A 9,942-nucleotide genomic window follows, 5' to 3' on the forward strand; every position below is an offset into this window, starting at 1 on the left:
ATCTTAGCTCACTCCATAACCCTTACCCGGTGGAAATATAGATATGATCCTAACAGGATAAATCCATGTTTCTTCATGCGGTTTTCTTGGAGGGCATGCGAGTCAAGTCTCTTTGGCATAAATGAGCCTCTAGCTGCATCTTGATGCTGATTTATCGGCCAGGTCATCGTACATTGCTGGATGCATCCTTAAATTCTTCTACAAAAGGACAATTTAAAAATTCTAATGACAGTAAAAAAAATATATTGAAAAAACACCTTAACCATTAGGTTTTCAGAAGTGAAGATTGCAGTTACTATAAAAAATACAGAATATCAAGACCGTACAACGGCTGAAATTAGCCATTACATTAGGGCTGCTCATGGTCCAGTTCGTCTAGTTTTGATATAATCTCTGGGTCAAACTATTAACTACAGTTTTTGGAAAAACTAAATCAAAACTGCTGGGTCGACTGGACTAAACAAAACGATTAGGTTTTGGTGGTTTGCTGACTTGGGCCAGTGTTCATAATTTTATATATATATCACAAGTCACACGATTAAATCTTCTAAATTCAACGAAAAGGTAAAATAAAAAAAAGTTAAATTAACAATCTATACGTATTGTAGTATAGATTACTTATATGTATAATTTTGTTATATTCATGTGCATGAAAATTTATTATATGCGTGGAAAAAATAATTTTTAATATCTGGGTTGTTCGGCTTACCTGGAGTGTTCTAAACCTGTAAACCAAACCATGAAACCCGGGTTTTCAAAATGTAAACCGAACAATTCACTCGAAACCCAGCCAAATCGACCAACTTAGCTCGTTTGGACAGTTCGGGTGGTTTTGGCGGATTTTAAGAAGCCATACATTACACCGGATAGCAAAGTCCATCACTAAACGCAGTTTAGTTCAGACAAAATAATTGATTTCTCAATATATACCATTGAGGAAATCGAATCAATTTCAAAGTTTTAAAACCAGCAGACCAAATAGAGCCCCTAGATAACCGAATACATAGGTATGTTATGCTTCCCGGTTTAGGTTCAGTTCTAGATCTAAAGAAAACTACCTTAAGCATTACTTATAATGTTTTTCTTACACCTTACTATCAGAACAGTTTATCAATTTTCAACATTAAGCATATTAGTTGCACTGTTTATTTTCAAAACTTTGTGTGTGCCATACTACTGACGTTAAAATTTTTAAGTTTTAATCACTACTTTCCTGTAGTAATATCAACAAGTTTATTATTTATGTTAGTCACTGAGCACTATAAATTCAAATGTAAGTTCAGAAAAAAGGGAGTGATTAATAAAATATGAAACAATAATCTTTGTTTTTTGTAACTAAAAACTAAAGTAATATAAGAAACCCTCCCATTAAACCCTTTTGCTGACATATGTAAATGTATATGTCAAAACAAATAAACAAAACAGCGTAAAGTTGTAAACTTGTAATTTAACTCATACATAAATAAACAAGTCAAAAATAATTCAAGTCAAAAAATGGTTAAGGTTGATTGTATTTTCTTTTTATATCGACTGATTCAAACTAGAAAAAAAAAGAACCAAAAACTAAATAAAATGGGGAGAAAAGCCTAAAGCCTCTTAATTATTTAATAAAAATTTAGACTATCACCTTAAATCTTAGTGAATGCGGAAAAATATTAGATATCGACTAAGGACTGATATTTGAGATATCAATATTCGCAGTGGGATATCGGTAATTTTAATATCATGCATAATTAATATATATAGCAATTTAACACTAACAATTCAGTAGACTATCCTACCACTAACATATTAAGACTTCAAACACTAATATTAAACACTAAAAATTAAGAATTATAACTTTAAACACTGATATCCGTAATATCGGTGATATATCGCTCAAATATCGGTCAATATCACCGATATTATCAATATTGGCTGCATAGATTAAAATCGTACTTGAGACGTGAATACCAACATCTACAGAAAATTAAAAATGTGAAATTTCTCATGTGAGCATACAAAGAAAAAATAATCTAAATATATAAAATCCAAACTAAACAAAAGAGCACATCAAGAAATAATATATAAGCATAAAGTAATCATCTTTAATATCTAGCACATCAAGAACATACAGAAATACCAAACTGCGTCAAACAGTATAGTTTCAGTAATTCAAATAACAAGACTCATATATAAGCTATTGAAAAAAGATAACTGAAAATACATGCCACTTAAGTTTGACCTTCGGGTCAACATTAGTCTGCAAAAGCCTTGCCTCTTGAGCCGAATGAACCTGCTTCCACACATGTTCACCTCCATAAATCTTCCATTTTGACCTTTCGGACAACAATCTGATAGCAAGATCACACGAGTCTTTTGACACTTGTTTAACTCAATCCAACATTAGCAAATAACGTTCTCATTTCCTCTTTCAACTCAACTTGGTTTCTTCTTTAGTACCCGACTCAATAACCAAACCATCTTTAACATCTAATCCTTCAACCGACCCGACATAACTCTGTGAATCTTTAACATCCAACCCTCTCTCCACAAACTCCTTGTAATCTTTCATCTCAACATCCGAAAAAACATTATAGAATCAGAAACTTTGATCTCAACATCTGAAAAAAACTTTCAGAAGCAAAAGAAGCAACTTATTAATACCAAAAGCAAATACCCAACTTATTAATACCAAAAGCACAAGAAGCAACTGAAATAAAACCATTCTAGTTTTCAAACAATCTTTATTACTGAAATTGTAATTTCAAAATATCTTCATTAGTTGATATGGATGATCATGATTCATGCAGCTACAGTCACCATGGCCTATGTACAAACCATAGGAGCTAATCCGATCAAACGAGCTAGCTATGGGTCAACAGGGCCCGAAGTCGTTGCCTCATCTGCAGAATCCGCTCCATCTTCACTAACCACACCATCGCTTGTTTCCTCGGAGTTAACCACACCCACAACATCCGGCTTTGCGTATCTTTCGCAGTACTCTTTAATAAAATTTCAGAGTAGTAAGTACAATACTAGTTTTGATTATTTACAAATATATAAAATACAGAATGGCATACCTTTGACCCTTTGTTCATAAGTGCCTATCTCACCACTTAACATAAGATTTGCAGCTTCCTCGTTTAATGGGTCATAAGGATTCGAGTCAATCAAGAGTTGCGGTAGGAAAATTTCGAACACATGAACCAAATCTACAAAAAATAAAAACGAAAGTTGCTTTAGCATATTGTAGTTTGACGTTTTTAATGAAAGTTGCCGTTTGGTAAAAAATAAAAAATAAAAAGGGTCTACAAAACCAGACTGTTATCCTTAAACAATATAGCATCTTTAACAAACAATGTGTTTTCTATAATTAACCATCTTACCAAACAATGGACTCCAGCGTTGATTAAGCACATCCAAGCATACTGATCCGGACCTGAAAAATGTTTATAAAATTAAATTTCATATTTTAATTTCATTAATAAATTAATGTCTCATGATTGCATGAAAGGGGAAAGAAAGGACTTACCGTTCATCAATGTTTGGGTGGTAAATCTTGTTAACAAAACCAACCGAAGGCGACGAATACGGGTAATTCTCTGGAAGCTCCGGAGCTTCCAGTGACCTCCATTGTAAGGACCTGCAACATGTGTATTCATGGAAAAGTTAAAACTGAAATACACAACTATTTACAAATATTAATACCATGAGTATAGTTTTAAAAACCATAACGGCTGCAATAATAATGTAGATTTTAAGTATAGCATTTGGGCCATAGACATGAACATATCCCAAATCGACTTGTTCATAAATCTATTTGTTCTTTACCACACTTGGATCATGGTACGAAAAATATAAATAAATTAATTATTAAAAACACAACTGAAAATATCACGCTTTGGTCATGAGAATGTGCATTTACTTTAAGAAGTAACGGTGAGGATTTTCTAGGAATCGATTCAGTGATTAATCACTTTAACCAATCTCCAAAACTAGATACAAATTTAACTGATTTAAAATCAAATCAACATTTTATTTTATATCACTTAAGATTGAAAAAAATCATAATTATGATAAATCTTTCTAGTGATCAAAAAAACATGTTCCATCTGACCATAAAAGTAAAAATTATCACCAAGTTCAGTAAATTAAATATCTATGACGCATCATTGATCATTAATTCACAATAAAGACAATTAGAGGGGTGTTTGGATACGCATTTAAACCAATTATTACCATTTGTGAAATATAAATATAACCAAACATCTCACTTTTGAATAACACAAGAAACAAAAATGATGGTTTGGAGTTTAGAGAATTTACTATCAGGAGGTCCCTTCATATGCACATGGAACTCCTTCGTTCCATCATCGATTATGTCGACTTTGTAGTCTTTCATCATTCTAAAATTTAAAATTCATTCAGTAAGAAAAACAAAAACAATTTAAGCAAATAATGAAGAAGAAACAATTCTAACAATTGTAATTTTGATTTTAAAAAATAGAAGTAGATAACTAACAGTTTTGTGAGGTCTGACTCCTTGCGTCTCATTGGAGAAGACATAATTTTCTTACAAATTTAAGTAATTTCTCAGTATTTTTGAAAAATATTCAAGTGAAAAATGTGTATAAAAGCAGAAGACATATATAGGCCTTCATTAACAGGAAAGCATGCAACTTGTCAACTATTTTATTTAAATCTTTTATTTTAATTTTTTTTAAAACAATGCTTTCTGTTTTAAAAAGTGTTAAGTATGAAAAATGATTAGAATGCATTTGTAAAATTATAGTTTTAAATAAAATAGAAGACTATTTTTTCTATTTTCATTAAATTTTTTTATAAAAAAATATATTTGGTTGTAAAGAAAATAAAATCATAAATAAATTAATGATAAAGTGATTAAGATAATACTAAGTTAAAATTTGTTAATAATATATATGTTGGTATAAATAATAAAAATAAAATGCATTGAAAGTTAATACTTTAACCGCCTTACACATCATAAAGTTTGAAATAAAAGCAGACGTTGAGACCGTAAAACTTGGCACTATAAGGTATGATATTATTCGATCTATTATATATGATATGATATGTAGATTACAAATGTCGATATATACATTCAAAGGTTACACCTAGGCCGTCTCCGAGAATCCCTCAAAATTTCGGGCCCAAGTGGAGTTAAAAAAAACCCTAAAAAATTATGCGTTTAATTATGTAATAAATAATTTGACAATTCTGTCAATCAGGTTGAATTTCAAAAGCCCAATACGAACCAAGGAATAATAATAATAATAATAATAATAATAATAATAATAATAAAGTTATTAAAATGATCCTTATAAAACATAAAAGAAAGTTTGTACCTACAACAAAAAGAAAACCACTAATATGAATTGAACACATGATCTTCGGTCCCACATCTTAGCACTATTTCAATTACACCAACAAATAACTTAGTAGGCTTTTGTCTTAAAGTAAATTATATAAAAAGATTGTATAATATATAGGATAAAGTTAAAATACAAAGGACAACAAAAATGAGAATGGTGGGAATGAATCTAATCCGTTGATTTTAGATTTGAATGTGAAGATTAATTTAAGAAAATAAATTGATGGAAAGGGCATAAAGGTAATAACTCACGTTTGTTGATTTCTCTTTTCACATGCAAAACACATATCAATTCCCCATCATTTTAAAACGTCCATAACTTTTCCATGCAACATTCTTATTTAAAACAAAATTCACCATAATAACAAGTATTTTTTTTATCTTTAATACGAGTATCATATTGTTATATAAAAATAAAAAAAAAATAGTTGGTTTTTTATATTGTGTTATTGGTTTTTCATTATGATTTTTAATTGGGTTTTTCTATGCATTGTGTTATAGATTTTGGTCATTGTTTTATCAGCTGGTACTCATATTAAAGATAACAATTAAAACAAAGATTATGTCATTGTGTCTTTTTGTTTATCATTGTGTTTTTGTGCTCATCATTTGTCTTTCTACTTATCATTGTGTATTATGTTCATGTCATTATGTAATATATAGTTTTCATTGTGTTTTTTGTTTCAAGTCATTGTGTTATATGCATTCACCATCGTGTTTTACGTTTCAAGTCATTGTGCTATATGTATTCATCATTGTGATTTACGTTTCAGGTAACTATGTAATATGTATTCATCATTTTGTTTTATGTATTAGATAATTTGTTGCAATTTTATCATTATATTTATGTATTATTATTACACAACCGTATTATTATCTTAAAAAAAACACAATGACAAACAGAAAGACGCAATAATGAAAAAATGACACAATAACAAACGCAAAGACACAGTGATGTAATTTTTGTTTTAATTTTTATATAACAAAGCCATACTCATATTAAAGATAAAACTCATATGAAAAAGTTATAAATGTTTTAAAAAGATGGAGGAATTAAAATGCGAATTGTGTTTGGAAAGAAAAATTATGTACTATTACTTTTATAATTTTTTTCCTTTGTTCCCCAATCCCCACTTGACACATATCAATTAATTATGGCTTTTTATACTTCTTATTTTTGTTGGCCTTTGTAGAATAACTCAACCCATGTGTGTGTGTGTGTGTGGGTAGGTTAAAGTAAAAAAAGATAATTTTCTAGGAAAAATAAGAATAAATCTAGGCCTTTGGATCTAAGATTTAGTGGTTGAGATTAGTAGTTTCCAAAGTACCATATAGTTTCCTAGGATCTAAGATTTAGACTACATACTCTAGATAGGCTCATATATTTTCCTAACTCCAAGTTTTATGTCTTTCCAACTTTTCCTAGAAAACTATGTATTTTTATTTTAACACTTTTATATATTTATAATTTTGTTTTTACAACCATGGGCCTTCCGGAGACTGCGCCTGGGTCTATTGCCCTCTTCGACCTCCCTTTAGGCCCGCTCTGAGTAAGGTAATTGATTTTAATGGAGGACTCATAGAACACAAGTTATTGCGAGATAAAGAAAACAACAAAAATGAATCATCAACTGTTTCAATTTAATATATATATATATATAGGATTAGATTTAGGATTAGGATTATGATCATGAAAGAACCAGTGGTACAATTGAAAACCAGTTTTTTAACATGTAAGATTCTTCGTATTTGTATTTGTTTATTTATAACCCGACTCAGGAATATATTATGGACCTTTAGGATTTTTGAAATCTTGCATTTATTAGTATTTATTGGTGTTAAATTCTTTTTATATTAATATGCCATTTAAACATGCCATACAACCCTTAAAATCACTTATTATGGCAAAAAAATAGCATTTTTAGAAGTTTAGTGATTAAAAGTGAAAAATTGGGAAAGTGAGGTTTTTCACCACCCCGCGCCGCGCGCAGGATCAAGCCTGGTCCTACGTGTAGCTCGTAGTAGCTGTCTGCACCAATTTTCGTTTGTTTGACTTGTTTATTCGTTTTTAATGCTAAATCATGCTTATTAGGACACAAATCCCTAGAATTAAGGTCCAAGTTATGACTTATAATATTATAACATGTCCAAATTCGTTTTCTCGTTGTTGTAACAAAAATATTTAAGTTGCTTGACTCGATTTCGTCATCAATTGCTTATTTCATTTCTTAATAAGTTGGTTACCTAATAAACAAATTATAACCCTTAATATATAAAGCAAGTTAATCATAAGCCGTAAAAATTTCCGCAACTCAACCGTCATCCATGTCATGAATTCCCTCTCCTCCCTTGCCGATGTCTTCAAGATTCTTCAAGTTCTTCAAGCCTCCGTTGACTTTCAAGCTTCAAGACCATTTAACCTCGGTTATCTCCTTGTTCCATTCATCATTCGGGTAAGTTGTCTTTGTAAATTCATATATTTTCACTTCATAAACAAAAGCCCTCATCAATTTCACTGAATGAGGGTGGTCAATTTGATCCCGGCCCGTTTAAGGATATAAAATTCAAATATTAAGATCATTTGGTTTCTACCTCTTCTGGTCAAAACTAGCTTTTGGGGGCGGAAAACTTTTTTGTTTGTCATGGAATTTTGAGTGTATTGGTCAGAACCCGAATCCCGACTCAAAGTTCGGAATCTGAATAGTGTCAGCTCTCTTAAGTATTTCAAACTTCATATCTTGAGTTTTATATGTTCGTTTAATCTTTTTCCAGTGGCGTTATTCTCGTTTTTTATTCTATTTGATTGTTTCCAAGTTTCAGGTTGATTCATGTTGGTTCAGTTAGCACATTAAAGTTTCAAGTTCCAGTTTTCTTTATTTTAATCCTTAAAACTCATCTAAATAATAAGGTGACTAATCACTTCCCGTATTTTATTGTTTTCAAAACTTTTTGGGACTTTATACATACCAATTAAGTTTTTGTATTGCATATTATTCACAACTAGCAAATCATGATTATTTTGTGTTGAACGATTAAATGCTTATTTGCTATTTGTCTATTTGATTTACTTTACCGCATTAAGAGAGGTCCATCTTAATATCATTCTAGCATGATTATACGACCATCATAGTAGCCAAAGCCCAATTCACTAGGCAATGGTCAACTGACAACAATTACTTGCTCATTGTTTAATTGTTGACACCCACAATATTGGTTTGCTTATTTCTCACAACTTATATTTAGTGTTAAAATCTGGTGATTACCTACTCAACCTCGTGTGATCATATGGTTTGAAGAGAAGATTGAAGATCATTTAGAATAGATTTTAGGATAATACTGAATAAAAAGACAAGTTGTATTTGGATTATTTGTTTCTGTTTAGTTTTATCTATTATTGGTTGAAACATTGGGTACTTGATTTGAAATTAAATTAATAAATTATATATTGTCATAATAAATTGCATGATAGTGTCTTGTGAGTTGTGAACTAACAGTTCGCGCCACGTCATTTTTACCTTAGGTTGGAGTGTGACAAATTAGTATTGGAGCCGAAGGCTATAAGATAGGTCTCGAGAATCTTCCTAGTATCATGCTTAGGACCCTATAATTGATTACATGATTGCTATGTGTGTTCTATTTTGTGTGTTTACATCTTACTAAATATTTATGCATCTTTATTATTTAATCATGTACCACACACACAAACTCTGAGGCTACGCCTCATTCTCAAAACATTTTCTTTAATAAATTATTATATTGTTTATATATATATATATATGGGAAATTCCTTAAGAATTTCCATGATTTAATTTTTACTCCTTCTCCTTAAGGCAAGGGGATATGATGAGTTCTTGTAGTAATTAGAAGAGGGAGAATACTATGAATCAGACCTTGCCAGTTCCAATAATCAAAAGAAAGATGCTTTTCCTTTTCTGGAGGATCTCGAACATAGTGTTCAACCCTATAGGCCAAAGCGGAACATACGTCATATCATCGGGAACCCTAAGTGGTCAACGCAACCAATGTGACGGTTGACTTCCATATATTATCTAACCGATTCCACGAAGATTTCATGGATAAATTCGGAAATTCCAAATTATTTAATTATATTATCTTAAATGTTTAGTTGGGAATCTATAGATACTCCAACTATTCATTTTCTCAACCCATTTTAATTATGATATTTTGTTGGAGCACTATCATCCGTAGTGGTTCATGAGATGCAACTACCCATAATTGATTTCATTAAATCTTTGTTTAGTTGAACCAATTAAAATGTCATGGAATGCTCATGGGTTGTTTAACTCATTATCTCGATGATTCATTATTTAGTTGGAACAACAAAATGCCATGGAAAGCTCATGGGAAGCCCAATTCACAAATTATGCTAACAAGTTGGGACAATGAAATGTCACGGAAGGCTCATGGAAAGCCCAGCCCAATCGAAGAAAATTCGTTTACTCATTTATTTACTTGATTTTGTTTAATTAAAAATTTATGATTGTCTTATTCACTTTACTTGAATTAATTAAAGTATTTTAATTCCCATGATCCGACAAACATCTAGT

At 30.7% G+C, this 9,942-nt stretch overlaps 1 pseudogene; it reads right to left on the minus strand.

The window, feature by feature from the left end:
- Window positions 1-2,819: 2,819 nt before the first annotated feature.
- LOC143587932 (ubiquitin-conjugating enzyme E2 5-like) lies at window positions 2,820-4,548 on the minus strand (annotated as a pseudogene).
- Between the last annotated feature and the right edge of the window lie 5,394 nt (window positions 4,549-9,942).

The sequence above is a fragment of the Bidens hawaiensis genome, unplaced genomic scaffold (assembly GCF_021521415.1).
Source record: "Bidens hawaiensis isolate Kalapana, Puna unplaced genomic scaffold, B.hawaiensis_p1.1 tig00035926_1, whole genome shotgun sequence".
NCBI classification, from domain to species: Eukaryota; Viridiplantae; Streptophyta; class Magnoliopsida; order Asterales; family Asteraceae; genus Bidens; species Bidens hawaiensis.